The sequence below is a fragment of the Haliotis rufescens genome, unplaced genomic scaffold, assembly GCF_023055435.1.
Source record: "Haliotis rufescens isolate VD_foot unplaced genomic scaffold, xgHalRufe1.0.p SCAF_6, whole genome shotgun sequence".
Taxonomy (NCBI): Eukaryota; Metazoa; Mollusca; class Gastropoda; order Lepetellida; family Haliotidae; genus Haliotis; species Haliotis rufescens.
In genome coordinates, this window is record NW_025964334.1 from 25,790,237 (window position 1) to 25,811,630 (window position 21,394).

At 39.9% G+C, this 21,394-nt stretch overlaps 1 protein-coding gene across 5 annotated transcripts in view; it reads right to left on the reverse strand.

Annotated features, from left to right (window-relative positions):
- LOC124111441 (epidermal growth factor receptor kinase substrate 8-like) overlaps positions 1-21,394 on the reverse strand; it is a 113,447-nt gene that overhangs the window by 77,660 nt on the left and 14,393 nt on the right. For 4 of the 5 annotated variants that reach the window (XM_048385900.1, XM_048385899.1, XM_048385898.1 and 1 more), the window contains exon 1: positions 14,285-14,433. The exons of the other annotated variant lie outside the window; for it this stretch is intronic. The gene's annotated coding sequence lies outside the window, so the exon portion shown is untranslated. Of the gene's footprint in view, positions 1-14,284; positions 14,434-21,394 lie in introns of those variants that run through there. 5 annotated transcript variants of the gene reach the window in all.

Consider the following 21,394-nt stretch of genomic DNA (forward strand, 5'->3'; position numbering starts at 1 on the left):
GGTTTTGTACAATCTAATTTCAGTGGAGCTGATAAGTACTGGCCTCCAGATGATTTTTTGAGCCATTGAGTATTTACTCACATGTTATCATTCATATTGGGTATTGATGGTCTCTTTGGGTATTCAATATATTTGTAATCTCTTGAGTTCAGTCTATGAGGTTTTGTAAACCGATGAGTAGAGTTCAAGAAAATCACTACTTCTATATTGTTCCAGGTTGTTCTAACTAGCATATGTTTGTGTGCTGCCCCAAGTAGGTCACATAACAGTCATACATGTCTAAGTTAAAACAGTGAGTGAGTTGGGTTTAACGCTGCTTTTAACAGTATTCCAGGTTAAATGGTTAAAATAGAAAATTCAGAAAAAAGTAAAATCAGAATGACAAGGTTTCTTTCATTACTGCCAATGCTAAAGATGGCTTTCACAATAAAAATGACAATGGAATTTTAAATATTTATAAGGTCCTAAACAAAGTTTAATTTCTTAATTTATCACCTCTCGATTAAAATCAAATTTTAAGATCATAAAAAGAAAATCCTCTATTATATTTTTTCGATCTACCAATCAAAATTTTACACATCAAAATCTGTAAACTAAAAGACCCAGAAAAGTCTGGCCTAACAATCCCAACTGATGTTTAAATAACCATCAGTGAGTGTATCGAACTGGGCTGTCTCTAAAAAATATCGTAGCTGAACAACAGTCCTATACCTTAACACTAATATATCCAACAAATATATCCAATAGAGCCCATTCAAGTATATAATGTTTGTGAAGAAAGTCTCTGGGCTCCTTTTAATTACATTTTATAACTATAATTTAACACCTGTTTTTTTCGGTAAAATATATTCATTTCAGAGACTAGATGTTAGTCTACCTTAACACAGACATAAAACAAACTTAGGGCTGCCTTTGTGAAATGAGACCTGGTTATATCCGAGACTCAATTATATGTGTTTTCTATGAGTAAAAAGAAGAACATGCCCAACGTTTACAAGAAACATCCCAATTGTAATCAATAAAAATAATTTCCCATCATAATGCCTGCCAACACATGGCCAAGGGGGCTTAGTTTAAAATCCGACATAAATCCCTGGAAAACCTCACCTTCACCTCAAATTCAAGCATTTTTATTACAGATTATCTATGTTAGCACAGGAAATTTCCTTAAACATATGTTAACAGTAGAGGACGTAACCTGTACGCGGTTAAAGGAAGACAATGCAGATAAAACTGTTGTCTTAAAGGGAAAAACTTATGACAAATCAATACTGAATACAATATCCTGAGTATTGACAGGCTCTTTATCCAGAGCAACACAATACCCAGAAACCCCTACACCCGGAATGACAGAATGTCAAGATGTCAAGATAATGCATGAGGTGAGACAACTGCAGAGTCTGGTATCTCCGCGATGAAGGAACTTACACTACCACATGACAACATTCACAGTCTTGTCTGCGATACATGCCAAGGAAACTAGTTGGTATATATGATAGGATTGAAGGGTTGAGCTATTAGTGCAAGTGTTTTCTGCATTGTCAGCTTCAACTAAATACACAAGGTTAAAATGTCGGTTGCTCTTCACTGCAAAATATCAGCAGTACAATACCAGAGATTTTGAGGGATGGGTCTGAGGACTTTGTGCATTTTGACAATATTATTTGTATTTAAATCTATAATGAAGAAAAAGGTTAGGGATCATGACGTGAGTGAGTGAGTGAGTGAGTGAGTGAGTGAGTGAGTGAGTGAGTGAGTGAGTGAGTGAGTGAGTGAGTGAGTGAGTGAGTGAGTTAGTGAGTGGGGTTTAACGCCGCTTTGAACATTATTCCAGTTATATCACGGCATTAGGGATCATGAACATTTTGGGGGTATTTTTTGGTAGTGAAGTTTGTGCACACAATCTAAGAGTCATAGATAAGCTTTTAGTTATTTGGGTTCAATTTATATTGGGTATCCACATTTTTTAGGGGGTATTCAAATTTCGTTTACCCACATGTTTCCTTACTTGAAATCCTGTTTCATTACAATCCCTGTAAATAATTTAACACTAAATGGATAATGGTTTACACGTTTTACTGAATGTAACTGTTTAATGAATTTTACGATCATCTGTCCCTTGCAGTCACAACCCTTTACAAATATAGGTTCCCACCAACCAATGTGTGTTGTATGAGGTAATTAATGAATCGGTGGTCAGGCTCAGAGACGTGTTTGACTGCATGTCATTGTATCCCACATGCATGGATCCATGCTCATGATATCAATCACTGGATTTCGTCATGTAGGTGGAATATAGCGGAGTACAACGTTAAACACACAAACAATCCATACCGTCAGGGTACAATGACCTACAATCAGACAGGTGACATGATTCCCATTCAAAACCATGAGTCGCTGATACGGTACAAATTATACAACAACGTTTCGGGCATTTTTATAATTCCTGTCATCCTTTAAGAGGCTAAAACAACTGCCACCTATTTCCACCTAACCTCCAGGAGGTGTGTGAGAAGCCGCAGGACAACTCCAGTCTGACTCCAGTATGTCGCACCTGCCATGTCCTGCCTCAAGGACATTCCCAGCCACACCACTAGTCTGTGGTGGATAAGCTGACACTGGATTTGCGGTTTAAGAAATTAAGTTCTCCATCATTAATTTATGGGAGAGAGTGTTTGTGTTTGTTTGTTTGTTTGTTGTTTAACGCCACACTCAGCAATATACCAGCTGTATGACAGCAGTCTGTAAATAATCAAGTCTGGACCAGACAATCCAGTGATTGATCATGAACTTCGATCTATGTAATTGAGAGGCGATGACATGCATGAACCAAATCAGCAAACCTGTGCCCTGGATCCCGTTAGTCGCATAGGTTGTTGATGACCAATTCTAACCCGGATCTTCATGGAGGGAGACACAAATGGGTTGCTGAAAGACCAATTCTAACCCGGATCTTCAAGGGTATTCGAGTGAGCGAGTATGATCTATGCCACTTTTAGCAATATTCCAGCAATATCACAGCGGCACCCCAGAAATGGGCTTCACACATTGTACTCATGAATATACATCTGATGAGTAAACATCTCCAAAGTAAAATGTGAGTTTATGTTTGTTGCTTGAGCATGTTGAGTAGGATATAAATAATTTATACCACCCTTCCGTCGGCCAATATACCAACAAGTCAAATAATCCAAGATGTATGTATGGTGGATGGACCAGTATACTAAACATGATTCAGTCCGTTTGAACCAACCTGTGGAGCACTTCACAATTCAAAGTAGATTCCAACAATATTCCAACATTATTCCACTGAGTGAGTTTAACATTGACTAGAACAGTATTTCAGTAATTTCAGGCGTGTCAGGAAAGCTCATGTGGGTCTGACATGGTTACTACTTTGATGAAGCCGATGAATGAGTATGGTGCCGAGTGATCGAGTATCAGAGCAACCCTGGGATTCAAACGTAGCTTCCTAGCCGACTTAGGCACGCACCTCACACACCTGAGTGAGTGAGGATGGTTTTACGCCGCTTTTAGCAATATTCCAGCAATATCACAGCGGGGGACACCAGAAATGGGCTTCACACATTGTACCCATCTCAGGAATCGAACCCGGGTCTTCGGCGTGAAGAGCGAATGCTATTACCACTAGGCTACCCCCTTAGACACCTGAATGCATATGATGTAAGACATATGAATATCCTGCATTGCATCTGTATGATGCAAGCTCAGAGTGAGCCGAGGCAGCTGGGATTCCAGCGTTGCACCCTGCTGTGTCACTGAACAGGGGCTTCGTGCATGTCCCGCCAACCTCATCGTTGTCACAGGAAATACATAGTTATATAGGAACCTACAGATGAAACCGTCTGCACAATATTCATCATTAGATGTGGGCACATGACATAAATAACCAGTTCCTACATCAGGTAAATAAATAATAATATGGCATATGCTTTGAGCATGCTTGTGAAATCATGAAATCTGACTACATTACATTACATACAAAAGATATCATTTCATATCATATCATACGAAAGATATTATTGTATTGTATTGTATTGTATTGTATTGTACGACAGACTTTGACTAATCAGAAGGCTAGCAAAACTGTTCAGCTTAGTTAATAATAGTCTATAATAACACTAAAGACTACTGAAAATGATGCTAAGAGCCATGTTCAGGCTAGTACACAAACTTTCGACACAGGCTGCTATTATATATTATACAGAAAAAAATAAAATATGGTTTTAAAATTACATTACATTCAACTGTAAAATATTACGTGTTGAGTCAAACATAACTTTTGTATTGCACTTCCACTTACTGATTGGTTCACTGATCCAGTAAGATATCCAGGCGGTTTGATTCAAACTGCATACCACAACCAGAACAGAAGGTACTCACACTGACAGTGTATGGAGAGTTGGGGATTATTTACCACTGTGATCACTGATCATGAATATACCTAGAGCTAATCAGTCTGTACCACGACCACAGCCGTTCAGGGAACCAGGTAAATATTGAGTCTGGGGGCTTAGCAGAAAATCCTTCACCTAGTCTCATCATACAGAGTCCTAGGTTACCCTCTCGTCTCAGGTATTGTTTACCCTTAGGCTGTTTACACGTGTGTTTTTTCCCCTTTTTGTCTCTCACAAACACATGCAGATACTCCTAACAAAGAGCATGGCTACGAGATGACATAGGGCTGGCTTAATGAGGTAACTGTCTGGAGAGGTCTTAATTTTGCCTTTGACTGGCCAGCATAGGTGACAATGAGGTTTGATTGCCTATTGTATACACTTATAATTGGCCTTGTGCAATACCTGGGGTCATCGTTCTTCAAGTGGGAAGGATTTCATCTGCTTTCACACATGACATGACCCCAGGGCAGGTGTAAGGGTTGACTGCTGATTTCCAGTTGTGTAATGGCTGGTGAATATAGGCTGTATCTCATAGAGACCACAGGCATGGGATGAACTCTCATTAGAACTTAGTTTTACATTGTTGTGCTAAAATATGGCATGTAAAACAGAACAGAAAAGCAGTGGGCATAATAAAAATTGAGTTATCAGGTTGTGTTACTAACGACAATGTTACCATTGAATAACAGCCATAATATCCTCATACTTTTTGAGAGGTGTTTAGATGTTGGAGTACTAAGTAAGGACAAGATATATGGATAAACTACACTCCTCATACTATTGTCAAACTGCATCTCTGAAGATTACTGTCAGTGAAAGTGCCCAAACAACTTGCTGCTGATGCCCAGCATTAAAAAAATTAACGTAACTACAATAAAAAAGATTAACACCCAATAAATATCTTACATACTTATAAATCGCACATGAAATTATTCACATTACTAAATCTATACTGAGAAATATGTACATAATGTATTTCAATATTTCTGTCAGTCTGGGTGATAGGTAACATTTACACAAAAAAGCATTTACAGCAAGGTTCCCTATCATGTGACACTTTAATTAACTATTTCTGTCTCTCTTGTCTTAAAAGAGGCGGCTGGTAGCCTAGTGGTTGAGGCATTTGCTTGTCATGCCGAAGACCCGGGTTCGATTCCTGACATGGGTACTATATTTGAAGCCCATTGGTGTCTCCCGCTGTGATATTGCTGGAATATTACTATAATCGGCATAAAACCTCACTCACTGTCTTAAAAGCCACGAAACATAATAAACAGGGATGCAACTAGGCACAAGCCTGCTACTAAGTGTGAAACGTTTGCCAAATGTTGAAGGTATCCCAATGGCTAGTAGAATGTCAAGTTTCGCAAGGAGCGTTTATAGCATCACTCAGTAATATTCCAGTTATATGACGACAGGAATTTTATTACCCTGTCAAAACACTTTGTAAGCCATAAAAAGACGATATTTTCATATATTTAGATATGTATACGTGAATATGATGTTGAACTCTAGATAGACATCCACTGTGCATTGTGATGTATATATTATCTTGTATACAAAGTATTTTTGTATTTGAGAGATCTTCAGATAGGCGTTGCGCTTGCTCACTTTTAATATACATGTCTATTTAAAAAAATATATATTCCTTAAAACATATGATGGCCTGTAACTAAACAAGTTTGGACCTGAAAATCCTGTGATTGATACTGTGAGCAATGATGTATGCTGTTAGGGTACTATGACAGGCCATCAACGAAGTCACAGCGTCTGATCTATTAAGTCACCTCTTATGACCATAATAGGTTGCTGGGGACCAATTCTCTCCTTGAATCCCCACAGAGGTCCACAGATGTCTGACATTTCCACTGGATTAAAATCACCACCCACAATTAGTCAGCATCAGATATTTCACAAGCCACACATTTCACGCATGCTGGATTTTAACAACGGTTAAACTAACAGATCTGGTGAGTAGAACACATAAGCAAACATTCAAACCAGTTCTACAGATAATCCTAGCATTAGTTCAACCAAATAGCTGGCTTAAAACCAACTCAAGCCACTTGATTATGTTGGGGTATTTTGGGACATTGTTCAAATGAGACTAAATGGAAATATGGAGATAGTAATGGTAAGTGACTTTCAAACTGGGCGACGCCCACCCGTTCCAGTTGTAATGGCAAGCATGGCATAAGTAATAGACCCGTGGACAATACCACATAATACTATGAATGCCGACTGAAGCTGCTAAATGGGAAGAAATGTCTTTCATGAAAGTTTCATTGACGTATCTGATCAGATCTATTTCATTGATAACGGGGCTTGAAGGTCAGGTTTAGCAACACTGAAGCATTATAGGTTGGGAAAACCCTTTACAAATTGCCATGGCTCCTCCCTTTTTCGTTCACCCTACTTGCAAACCTAGCATATACCTGTCACCTATCATACTGTTGATTCTGCTTCTAGCAGTGGTTGCTTATGAATATGGAAAGTAGGGCTGGGACGAGTCTAAATTTACTACCCGGGTACTTATCCCACTATTACCCGACCCTACACGGGTACCCGCTGTGGGTCTCAAGAAATAGGTACAAAATGTCCAATTGGGAAACATTTGACCGTACTCCTGTCAAAATGTATTTAGATACAGGTATAAAATGATCTGGTCGTGCACACACTGAAGTTGACTGAAGTTTTATCTTTATGCAAACATATAAAGTCAGAAGGAATGTATTCATAGTCGGAAAGAAATGTGAACATTTGTCACTTATAGTGCAACCATAAATATTTTTTGCCATTAAACAATATAATCCTGTGACTAACCACGGGTCCAGGTAGTCCTGTGGGTACCCGGGTCCTTAACAGTACCCACCCGACCCAGGTACCCGAGTTACCCGTCCCAGCCCTAATGGAAGCGTTTTGTCACTCTTATTATTGTTCACTTCATGACTTGTAGTGTGCACCCCACCTTTTTCAAAATCCTGGATAGGGGAAGACAACTGCGAACCTAGCGCAACAAGGGTAAATATTGCATCATTTACCCATACAAATTGAGACTGGACACAAAATAATTTACACTGCGAGTCCTGGGAGATGCCGAAAAATTTCACTGTGTGAATCACTGGCAAAAACTGTAGATTTCATGTAAGAGTGAGGGAGTACCCTTTTTTTGCCTTTTTTAAGAATATTCCAGCAATATCATGGCAAGAGACAACAGAAAATGGCTTCACACATTGTACCGATGTTGGGAATCAAACCCATGCTATTGGCATGATGAGCAAACGCTTTGTCCACTTGGCTACCTCACCATCCCTTTATCACCAACTGTTATTCTTGTAGGATGTACACTTCAGAGTGTCGATGGTTGATCTTTTTCAATGTAACATTAAAATTGCCATCTGTATATAGTTTTAAAAGACTTCTGAGCACAAGCAATGATATCAGTATAATTCACGCCCACCAAAATTTGTACCGGGGGTACCCTGGACTCAAATCTAGAGTGAGTGAGTCTGGTTTTACACCACTTTTAGCAACATTCAAGCAATATCACGGCAGGGCAATGGGCTTCACCCACTGTACCCATATGGGGAATCGAACCTGGGTCTTCGTTGTGACAAGCAAACACTTCAACCACTAGGCTGCTCCACCGCCCCAGGAACCCCCCTGGACAAGGCAACAGATCACAGCTGGACCAGCCTGCTAAACCAACTGACTGAGTGATTGATGTCTCAGTGTCAGAATAACTTAGTCTGTTAAGTTGGCTCTTACAACAAGAATAGGATACTGGGGATACATCCTTAACTTGAAACAAACACACTCAAGTATATAACTCTGGCAGAAATCTTAAAGCTGATTGGTTTGGTTGGTTTGTTGTTTAATGCAGCACTCAGCAATATTCCAGCTATATGACGGCGGTCTGTAAATAATCAAGTCTGGACCAGACAATCCAGTGATTAATATCATGAGCATCGATCCACGCAATTGGGATCGATGACATGCATCAACCAAGTCAGCGAGTCGGACCACCCGATCCCGTTAGTCGCCTTTTACGACAAGCATAGTCGCCTTTTACGGCAAGCATGGGTTGCTGAAGACCTATGCTGAGATACTACAAATATAAATGACTTTTTGTAAAGAATTACAAAAGAAACACTCCAAACTGGTGAGTAGCCATATGATAACAGAAAATAACATACAATCAAATGTCTTCCACAATTACCATGATTACAAGCCACAGGCCTGGCACTCAACACAAAGCTCACCTTGCAATAAAGTAAACAAGTGGTCATAGTTTACACAACTTGTTACCAAATTACTGTCATGTGTAGTCAGTAGTTGCTACACATATTTAGCATGTGAAGGTGACTGGTCGTACCAGGTTTTCAGGTTAATAGGCTGGTATGATGCCTCTGCCTGAGGGAATATGAGCACAGCTGATGTCCCGTGTTCAGCATTGACAACCCTACATAAGCCAGTGAATATGGCTATCAGGTTACTGGGGAGGTGGTATACTGCCCATAATACCCGGGTATAATATCTAGCTGGGAAATACAGTTTGTATCGCTAAAGCCACATATCATAATCTCTAGAATTTAATGAACATGGCTGTCTTATACAAAGTTTCCCAGGGACAACAGCTGCCATTCTTTAACATACTTAATAAGGTCCTAAACTAAAAGTGACACCTTCCACCAAGTAGTTGAAGTCAGGACCCTCTCCCTCTGCTACACGTTCATGACAGTATCAAGTTACCCCATAGGGATTCCAGGGTAAAATAGGTCCTCAGAGGACCAAAGAGGGAATCAGGTGTTCACAAGGTGTCACCTGGCTGATTGCGTATTATCCCTCCCAAAGGCAGGGAGGGCCATTACCTGGTTACAAGCCATTGGTTTGTCTGGTCCGGATGAGCTGACGCTTTAACCACTAGGCTACTCAACTGCCAGGGCTACAGAATGTCAGGTGTTAATTACAGAATAATCTTGTCAGCATATTGCAAATGGTTATGGTTGGCACCTTAAATAAGGGTCGGTCAGGTAATTGAAACCATATATCGTTTGGGCCATCATATAAACATCAAGAGCAGCATAGAAAAATCATGTTGCACAACACAACAATATACACAAAGTATTTTGAACTTCAGGATGAAGTGTCAAGTTTTTTAAGTGTATACTACATCCTTTTATCCATGAAAGTGTGAAATTCAGCATGTGTAGTGGAAATTCTTTACACGCAAGTAAATTTAGTAAACTCTCCCATCCAGAACAGGTCAGCCTTGTTGCTGCAGGGCTTCATGGAGCTCAACTAGATGACCAATCCTTGATCTCCATGTCAACATGGCAATAATAAAATAACACAAACTACTCGCCGAGTCAACAAGACAGAGAGGAAAGTGACCTCCTCAATACAATAACTTCCTCTCTTGACTATCCTCAAAGCACATTTACAAAGCCCCGAGACTGTAGTGCACCTGACAAGTTGGGTGATGGTTCACAGGCCCTCATCGTACCTTGCCGGCTCCCATTGTTCTGATAACACTGATGTGTAGACCAGCACATTCCACCGAGGCACTCAGGCATGATTAAATCCTTGGGCCGCCTACCTGAAACCCTGCTCGGCAAGTCCTGCCTCTGGACACGAATCTCTCCCAGTGCCTCAACCCTTCTCTCTAGGTCACTAATAGAGGCCCATCACAGCAAACAGTCTTCCATCTAGGATTTATGTTTACACAGCCCCCCCCCCCCCCCCCCCCCGAGTTATTCAGCAATTGTCATCTTGTAACTCTGCACTGCTCAGGGCATATAGGCTCTGGGAACTAGTAAATGTGCTTTTGGACAATATTTTTCTAAAGTACATCTCAAATAGTCTCTTGGCAAACCTGGGCAGGGGCTTGACCATGATCGCCAGTGAATACGGACAGGGCTTGAGATGATTGTGTATGTATTACAAGAACTGTATACCTACAGGGGACTGGAATGTTGACATTCTACTGAGGACTAATAAATGTATAGCCTGCCAAAAGTGACTGTTTGTAAAATGACAAATCAAACATTCTCATCCTATCTTACTTTGTTTAATGTCAACTGTATAAAAACAAGCTTGTGGTAAACATGTTTATCATATCATGGATGGTATTATTGATGCAATAAACCAATCCAATAAACTGGGTATCACAATCCGATAAATATGCAAATGAGTTCACCTGCCAGGAACTACTTTTAAGCCCCATACATAATAGTACAGCGATGCAATGTCTGCTTGATCAATAAATTATTGTCTGCTGTTCTCAGTAGGTTTTGATAGAGTTTTCCGGATGTATGTGTGTTTCTGCAGACAAACATGACTGTAAATCAGTTGGCACAAAATGAAAAATGGGGCGATTTACTCAAACATTGTATTAATGCGCAGTTCAAAAGTTACTGAAAATAAGACTTAAACATTGGTTGTTTCAAGAATAACATTATATGATAAGGAGAATGTTATCCTTGTGTAGGTCTATAGCGTGAATATCAGATATTAGGAAAATATATATGTATTGTACTCATCATGGGCTTGCATAATACAATTTTATTCCCAGCACAATATTATTGATACATAGAGCAATACACTTGCCGTCAGCTAATAATTTCTGACTATCCAGTGTCCCGCTCACACAAGTAATCTTAGCACTATTGCCATCATAACTAAGATGTTTTTATGACATGTCTTGGTGCAAATGTTGATGTACCAGTTGATAGGCACCGACTATTTTACAGTTGTGTTAGTCAGTTATATACAAGCAAATCATAGTAGAAATATGACAATACCTAAAATGGCAGATGAAAAAAACTTGTGAAACTTTTTTTCTGAATCATTAAGATAATTTATTTAATTGAAACAAAAATATATTATCTTCCTCAGTACCTCTACATCATGACAGGTTTTACCAAGCCCTGTACACTAATTCATATAATCGGGTTATCTAGGAATAAACATAAAAAAATTCTAGATATGACATAGGCATTATTATCAATATATCTCCATATCACACCAATGGCATATTTACTATATCATTACGGTGGGGGTATCTCATTGTTCAAGGCCAAACTTGACAGGGTCAACTGACTATGATTCATTTCAGTTCAATCTGCCACTCAGATAGACAGACAGAGAGAAAAAGATTGACAAGGCTTTGATTGGTTAACCCTTGCATGACATACAACATCTTTGCAGGCTTAAACCGCTGACTTTCCTAATAGCTGTCTGCGGTCTTACAACAGGCTACACTAATTACTTGATGCTCTCCTAGCTTATATTTCAAGATAAACAGGTCACCCCAGATAAACTACTTGCGTTGAGCACTGCCCCTACAACACAACAATAAGGTTGAAATATTTATCATGACAGCCTTCCATTGCATTATATACTGAACAAAAAATTAGGGATCATAAATATTTTGGGGATATTTTTATGACACTCTGGGCTCAGTCTTCACAACAAAATATCCCCCAAAACATTCATGATCCCTCACCGTTTATTTCAGTATATATCATATCAGATATGATTAATCACTTATCATTAAACATAATACATTATTTTAGAATCTGCTACAAAATGTCAATAAAAAACATTTTGGAATGTAATTAGTTTCCAGGTCCAAAAGAAGTGAAAATACAACATTCCTTGAAGTTGAACATTTATCATATGACATCTATTTCACTTCTGAGCTGGGATGGGCCACATTCCATTTCAAGTAGCAAGTGTATTCCTATTGTCTTACAAGAGAACACTTTGTTCCATACTGTTTCATATCATCTGATTGTGTATCATATATCTCCATGTGATACAGCTCATATTTCCTACATGCAAATCCCATAAATACAACTAAGTCAAATATATGAGCACATAAACAGACACTTGTAAGAGAAAATACGAAAAAATCTTTAGGATTTTGAGATGTTTGATCAGTCATCATGAAAATTAAAAGATTTATTTAGATAAGTTTTCTGAAGTCTAAAACACAAACACCAGCATATTAACATGCTACCATATACCATGATCTACCACAACGCATACTGAGACTGACCTGTGTGCTGGAAACAGTTACCGTGTACCGGTAGGTCAACAAGAAATACAACCAATCAATCAGGGCAATTACACCAGGTCAGAATGACCTGAAGACATGTATAAGCCATCCTGCCGAGTATGTCTCATCATAATAGAGAACCTATGTCTTCCTGTAAGTGCCTGTAAGTAGTAGGTGTATATTGATTACACTGAGTATGAAAACTGGATATAAGAATGCATTAAATCTCAGCTGGAGGTTTACATACAAGTTCTAACTTCTATCATCAGTATCTATACTGTACACAAAAAGTTAAGGATCATGAATATGTTGGGGTATATTATTATGAAATTGTGTGCTCAGTCTTTTCACTTAAAAAAACATCCAAAATAATATTCATGATCCCTTAATTTGTTTTTAATATACTATCATGATATAACATTTATACTAAGTTTTCCTACAATAATTAGATCCACATCAAGTGCTTTTATGACTTATCATGGTGTAATATTTATACATCATTTCATATAAGTATTACTTGCTAAACTATAATTATATGAAATGATGTATAAATATTACACCATGATAAGTCATAAAAGCACTTGATGTGGATCTAATTGTTGTAGGAAAACTTAGTATAAATGTTATATCATGATAACTATAAATATTACACCATGATAATACATACACAGAAATGTATTTGCTAATGATAAGAAACACTGTTTGTACCAACATATCTAAGTGGGGCGTGGAAGTACAAGGACCATGTAATGTGTTGCGCAAGGGTCAAGCACTAAAATCAAATGTAATTTCTCTGTGTGTAACTTACATACTACTTTCATAAACAAATTCAAATCGGGGGTACCTGTCTTTGCAATAAAGTTTGTATGTTTCACTGTAAACATGTTTTGAGAATCGCTAAAATGATGACAAGTCTCTCAAACTATATCTTGCTGAACACTGAATATAATAACCACTGTAGCACTCCAGGACATATAGGCTGTATCGTCAAAAATATATACTCTAAAGATACGTTAAAGAGAATCTGATTCTTTCACATTGCTAAAGTTAATCTGTCATGTCAGATTAACTTTAGATATATACAAGAATTGGGTATTCTTTAACTTCTTTAGGAAGTACAAGTCAACCTAATTGCGGTCAAATAATAATTTCATTATTTGTACTGAACATACTGGGTTAATTAAAAAGCACTTGTGCTGTGATGCTAGTGTAAAGGTTAATTTCCTGGCCCCTCTGCCTGACAGTATTCCCCTACAGGTAGTCAACATAGGCACATGGGCTTGTCGTTGCTCAACCAACACGACAGGTTTTCGGTGTTGACAGTTCGGTCAAAACACACTGATTGAAAACACAGGTCGAAAAAAGGTGACACATATTAAAACAAGGCTGTTTCATCAAATACGAACGCCTATTTGAAAATTGTGATATGAGATCGCAGCATGTAGTATTGGGTCATAAATTTGACTTACTTTCAGTTAAGAGAGACGCTCGTTATAGTTATATCATTGAAATGACGTGTGAGAATACACCTGTTAGTGTTACTGTCCGCAGCCTGGAATTAGGAAAGGGATAACTGTCCGTTATTTCGCCCTGTATATTTAACACTATACTATGTTACTTCTGTCCAATATACACGTTGTAAATTCATCGACTACACACTACTAGCCTCTGGGTGGGATTCCGATAGGACGACGAAGGCAATGATTCGGTGAAACATGGCGGCCCGTCCCATATGCAGTCACCTCGACTGGGAGAGATATTACAGGCCACACGATACGATCAATTGACAACTGTTACTTACTTGACCACCCTTTTTCCCCCTGTCGGCTGAATTCCAATGATTTAAAGTGTTCTTTCGCAAACAGGCGATCTTTCTACGCCATTCTTGTCTTCGCACCGAATTTGTTTGCAATTGGGCGAGGCTGTGTATTTGGCTGTTCTAGTGAATGTATGTCCTCCCTCGGTAATAGGAAGAAGTAACAGCCCCGATAGCATCGATATATAGACTAACCAAAATGTGTAATCGTCTTTATTTTCACGGATTCCTATGTGCAGATAAAGCGTAGATAATTTACAATGCTATTATTCAATTTTACGACATTTACCTATGTAGGTACACTTGTTGGAACAGCAGTGAATTCCTCGCATCACATGACCAGTTTGTCCGAGGTGAAAGTCAGTTGAGGTTTGCAGCTCGGTTTGGATGGGTAAATAACCCGAACAGAGTTAATTAATCTGTAAACAAACGGAGGCGCGTTTCTCAAAGTTTTCTTGCAAGACGAGGTGTTAGCGAGCTGTATCTAATACGATTCTTTTAAACCCGGACAAGGCGCATGAACGGTGAACATTCCCCTCCTAAGTCGCACCTGTCAAACGGGAATCAAGGGGACCTCTCGTCAGTGAATCCGTGCCCTCGCGATCGTCTACACCAGCAAGCATTTTGCAACTGAACATATTTTTTGAGATAATTGCTACAAATATGCCTACTCTGGTGTCCATATAGAAATACGCGTGCCCCGGCGTCTAACTCCGGTCACGAATCCCGATATGCTTGTCTATACTGTCGGTCAAAATAAAGTATACACTTGAATATTGGATTCCATGAGTAAGTGAGTAAGTTGGGTTTCACGCCGCTTTTAACAATATTCCAGTTATATCGCGGCGTGTCAGCTTAATGTTGGAAGAAAGCCTGAAGTGATGCAGGTCTCAGACGTTTACCACTTCGGTGAAACCCACGAGCACGGGTATGGTGCTGACAAACCTAGAAACATAATCAGGGCGAACCGGGATTCGAACCCACAATCATAGGTTTCTGGCGTGCCCATGTGACGCAACTCTGCACAGCGAATCGCGGCGCCTTAGACGACTGGGCCACCCGTGCCCCCTGGATTCGATGAAAACAGTACAAACATTATCAAAGTGTTGTAGGCTGAAAACAGTCGCCGAAATACTGCAAACCTAAGGTCCAAAACACAACTCATCACAATACACGATACCCGTAACGACTAACGGGATCGGGTGGTCAAGCTCACTGACTTTGTTGATGCATGTCATTGTATCCCAATTGCGTAGATCGATGCGCATGATGTCAATCACTGGATTGTCTTATCCAGCCACGGTTATTTACAGACCGACGTCATCTAGCTGGAATAGTGCTGAGTGCGGCGTTAAACAACAAACAAACAAACAATACCTTCGTACAGCCATTTCTTCTTTGATAGCCAAACATGGGTGTATACTTTCTTTTGCCCGCAGTGTATAGTGTTTGTTACTCTTTCCACATCAATTGCTTCTAGTGTGGCAGTCTAGTGTATATTGTTTGTCATTTAATGCCCCACACAGCAACATTCAAGCTACATTATTTTATAAGCGGGGACACATCATACCCTTGTGTCAAAATGAACAAATATACACGCAAGGTTGAAACGTCAGTTGTCGGGGTTGACGGGGTTGCAGACTTGAGTCCATACGGGGCCCACTGCACATGCACTCTGTTCAAAGTGAGTGAGTATGGTTTTGCGCCGCTTTTAGCAATATTCCTGCAATATCACGGCGGGGGACACCAGAAATGGGCTTCACACATTGTACCCATGTCGGGAATCGAACCCGGGTCTTCGGCGTGACGAGCGAACGCTTTTACCACTAGGCTACCCGACCGCCCCTGTTCAAAGTGAAAAACATAATACCCTGTGCCCATTGTGTACTGTCGATAACCTAGTTATGTAAATACAATGTCTTAAGTGTATGCTAAAGAAGAAGAAGATTTTATTGACGTGTAACGTGTGGTGCACTTGATTTATTATCAGAATGTAGGCCTGGAGTGTACATGCCACACCCGGTTGTATAGGCCTATGAGAAACTAATTACATAAAAATATACAATATATATTGTCAAGTGTTAAACTGATTATATATTCACACAAGCCACTAATGTGGCATCTCCATAATTATATATAATAATAGCTAAATACCGCTATACCAACCCCCACCCCCAAAAATAATGATATATATATTAAATATTAAAATGTGCTGTACCTATCGAGTGTTCGTCTGTAGGTGCTGTTGGATAATACATACCATGACGTGACATGGGGTGTTTGGTTGTCACCGAGAGGGACACCAGAAATGGGTTCGCTCATTGTACCCATGTGTGGAATCGAACATGGACCTCGGCGTGACAAGTGAACGCATTAACCACTGGACAACCCTACCGCCCGCAGTGTTTTATGATACAAGTATTATAGTTATGATGGAGATACGATACACTGGATAGTCGAGGATGCATGTTTGAAAAAGGCGACTTGAAGACGTCCCCTCGAATTCCGTAATTCTCTCTCTCTCTCTCTCTCTCTCTCTCTCTCTCTCTCTCTCTCTCTCTCTCTCTCTCTCTCTCTCTCTCTCTCTCTCTCTTCACTAAATCATATATATATATAGTATGTAATAGGTGCTTAAAATAGACTCAGCAATGTCGAAAGTCGAATGCCTTTACGTAAGATTGATGCCCCTTTCCATACACACGCTGCGATAGCATGTAAATGTTGATACAATTAAAATGTTAAAAGAGAATAACTCCAGGTGCCATTCTACACCACAAGTATGCCCTGCCACCTACGTCAATAGGTACTTCTTTGTACAAGTCGGCTCTGTGGACGACGCGTCCAGGCGATATACAGTGCCAGTTGGCATATTCCCAACTTACGGAAGTAACAACGACCCCACAACAAGGAAGTTCAATTTATTTAAAACCATGCACGAAGCAGGTGGCTTTTTGTACTTCTGCACTGTAAGCACATTAGCGTTCATTGTATAATAGACCCACGGAGATCGGTGTTAGAATGGGTATTTAGCAACCCATGCAAGTCATAAAAGGAGACTATGCTTGTCGTAAGAGACGACTAACGGGATCGGGTGGTCAGGCTCGCTGACTTGGTTGACGCATGTCATTCTATCCCAATTGAGTAGATCGATGCTAATGATATCAATCACTTAATTGTCTGGCCCAGACCCGATTATTTACACATGCTGAAAGCACAACTATAGTTGGCGTTAAAGATATATCCTTTGCAGTCAAACTCACAATTATTACAAAATCACAAATGAATATATACGGCCCATAACCATTTTGGGGTTACATCATAAAAAATATACCATATTGGCTAAATACTAAAATTCCGTATTTCACCTTTCCCTCGAAGGCTTGGACTTAATTTTTCAATTTTAGAAAACTCAAACAACCATATATGTCAGACCACAAGTGTTGTAATTTTAATGATTACATTTTAATACAATAAACACCAGTTCATCCATCAAATACATACATCAAAACCGACAGTTAATTTCAAGATGGCAAACACTTCCTTCACTGTAGTTCTATTGTATGCATACGATATAAGATAAGTGAATTAACGTGACAGCGCTGACAAACTACCAGCGTGTATGAATCTAAAGTATAAATTACTGGCAGATAATTTGTTGTGTGTGTGCAATGTACATAGTCCTTTTGCCGAGAAGGGCAGTATGTTTCACCTCAAGTGTCATATATCTACACGTGACGAACGATTATCTCCGCAATAAACATCTCAGGTGGGGCTCCACACACGTGGGTGTCGCTCGGATCTTACAATGTTCAAACACGGCTCTGAGGTACGCGTGGAGCATAGCGAGCGTGACCACCCGATCCCGTTAGTCGCAACAAGCATGAGTTGCTGAAGACCAAGTGTAACCCGGATGTTCACGGGTCTTTTTTGCCCCGTATTATCCCCAGGACATCATGGTTATGTACTCGTAATTATTTATATTTAAGGACCGTGTTTGTCCCATTGCGACGTACGTTCGTCATTCCAGTCTTTTCTTGTATTTTAACTCTTGCATTTCTGACAAATAATGTTTTGATGATGTCATTTATGACCTTCTTAATGTTATTCGTGGGACACTAGAAGGTCATGCTCTGACAGTGCGGTAGGCCTTGTTTATGTTTTGTTAATGAGGAGCTGTGTGGTTCACTCACTAATTTATTCGTCTCAGCTACTAGGAAGAAACATATTTTTAAAAAATGTTCTTATATGGAACAATGCTACGCACCTTGGAATACTCGAATACCGATTGCATCCTGCTTTACTAAGACAGATGGATAGGAATGCCGTCATGTCCTAGGCTTATGCCACGACACCAGACAAAGAAGTGACGTTTCAGAAAACCCAGAAAGACCGAGCCCAGTTGTCTTGACGCTCCCTGGTGGTGTAACGTAGACAGGCGTTTCTTTACCTGTCGACATTAGCGTAGGCGCCGTATGCCTTTCCTATGGGTATTTTCCATGGCGACATAAGCAATGTGTACGATTATACGGATACGGGCACTATCGGTACAATGGCTATCTAGCATCGAGATTTGCGCATAAACGTGTTTGTATACATTAACTGGTAGTTTCCCGTGATATAAAATAGGACACACCCAGACACACATCCAGACACCGCCCCCCCCCCCCCCCCCCTCTCCTGCATACACACACATATACCCCCCTCCCCCCCCCACACACACACACACACGCACGCATATCCCAAGACACACAGACACATAGACCACCACCCACCCTCCCACAGAGACAACCTCGCCCCCCCCCCCCCCCCCCCCCCCCCCCCGAAAATTACGGAATTCTAGGGGACGTCTCCAAGTCGCAATTTTCAAACAGAGTGAGAACGCACCAAAACACCCACAAAACAACAAACACCGACATTTAACGAACATAATTTCAATTTGATTATTCAGAATGTTTAAATATAAATAAATGCAATTTTACTCTTATTAACAAGATTGAATTAGTTTCCACAGAGACCATATCTATTTTATTCTGGTTATATCAAATCGAAACCTCGTGGTTTACACAGACTTCAGATAGCTGGGTATATCGTAAAGACGTTGTCACTTTATGGTGTCGACAACACCACACTTACTCGAACTACTGATAGCTCGGTATATCTATGGACACTTGATACGATCTATATTTAGGGTCCATGGAATATTGTAAAGATGTCACTTTATGGCGTCGACAACATTACGCTTTACTCGAACTAAAGGTAGCTCGGTATATTGTAAAGACGTTGCCACTTTATGGTGTCGACAACACCACGCTTGATTCGGATAACTCGATATAACAATTAGAGAAGATGTCACTTTATCCTGCCGACACGAAGTATCAATAGCGCGATATATCGACTTTGTGGTACAGCATTCGTATGTGATCGATATCCCATCTCCAAATAGAAACAATTCGATATAATTTGATACGATTTGAATGACTTTTTTCTTATCATTTTAAAAAACAAAATCGTTAAACTTAAAATTTACTTATGTAGTAGTAGTAGTCGTGGTAGCAGAAGTAGAAGTAGTAGTTGTTCTCGTCGTCGTAGCAGTAGTATAACCGTCACGATTGGCAGTAGCTGCAGTAGCATGCTATTAGCTTCTTTAGTTGTAGAAGTTGTACCGATGATACGTCATGCGGTGGGCGTTTCACGTCGCCTATGTTACACAATCCTACCTCTCAACCCAAGTCCATTGAATCTCACACAGTCTATTTTTACCTCTTTTCTGGAAATATTAATTGGAACTCTCGTAAAAACGTCACTAAACAACACAAATAGAGCATTTTTCGACGTGGGACATAAATTATCATGTGACAAGATCAAGGCAGACAGGTATGGTTGACGGGAGCGGTGTGATGTCAATCACAAGCTACAGCCATTGGGTAATAATAGCACATAACACTCACATTGATGGTTCTGCCAACTCCCATTGGTTATAGTGTAAGCTTTGCCATAAAAGGTGATAAATTGGAACAGGATCTGTTTTGAATTAGCTCCCAGGAGATACGTGAAGCTTTTCGAGGAGACCTGGTATCGTCATTATTTGAGAGTGCCTCATAGACACAGGTTTTTAGTATAGTCGGAATCGTGCAAAGGACTCTGCTTGTAGTACATATTTCTTGACCCGTGAAGGTCCGGGGTAGAATAGGTCTTCAGCAACTCATCCTTGCCGTAAGAGGCGACTATGCTTGTCGTAAGAGGTGACTAATGGGATCAGGCTATCTGACTTAGTTGATGCATGTCAGCGTATCCCATGATCATGATGTCAATCACTGGATTGTCTGATCAAGACTCGATTATTCACATACAGACCACCGTCGTATAGCTTGAATACTGCTGAGTGCGGCGTTAAACAACAAACAAACAAACAAACAAACATATTTCTTAAGATTACAGAAAATATTCTTTTTGCTTTGTAAGTTGTATTAGAGTTAGTGAGTGAACGTGGTTTTACGCCGCTATTAACAGTGTTCTAGCAATATCACGACAGAGGCACCAACAATGGATGTCACAGGTTGTAACGAGGCAAAGCTTTAACCACAAGGCTACCCCAATGTCCCCAGGCAGTCGTATAGAAAGGAAATGCTGGTACAAGGCCACACAATGAATGATTCGTCTTCAGGTGAAACGACCTTTTCATGTGTAAAGGTATTATCTGTGTTCGAAGTGTGAACGACTTGATAATTTCTCTTGGCAAATAAATTCTTATGATTGAGACTTTTCTTCTTTTTTCCCCAGTTAAATCATATTCAAAACATTTTCTAAACAAAAGTAGGAAAAAGCTTTGCTTTGACCCCAACCACAACAACACATGAATTCTCTGTACACCCGCTTTGAATCAGTATTTAAGTCATATCACGGCAAACCTAGAAGCATAATCGGGGCGAACCGGGATTCGAACCCACAATCATAGGTTTCTGCACAGCGAATTGCGACGCCTTAGACGGCTGGGTCACCCGTGCCCCCTGTGCACATGTGACGAATAAGCTGACAATGGAGTTAAACATTCCTATTTTCTTCAGCGAATACGAAACTTAACAAATGTGAACTTCT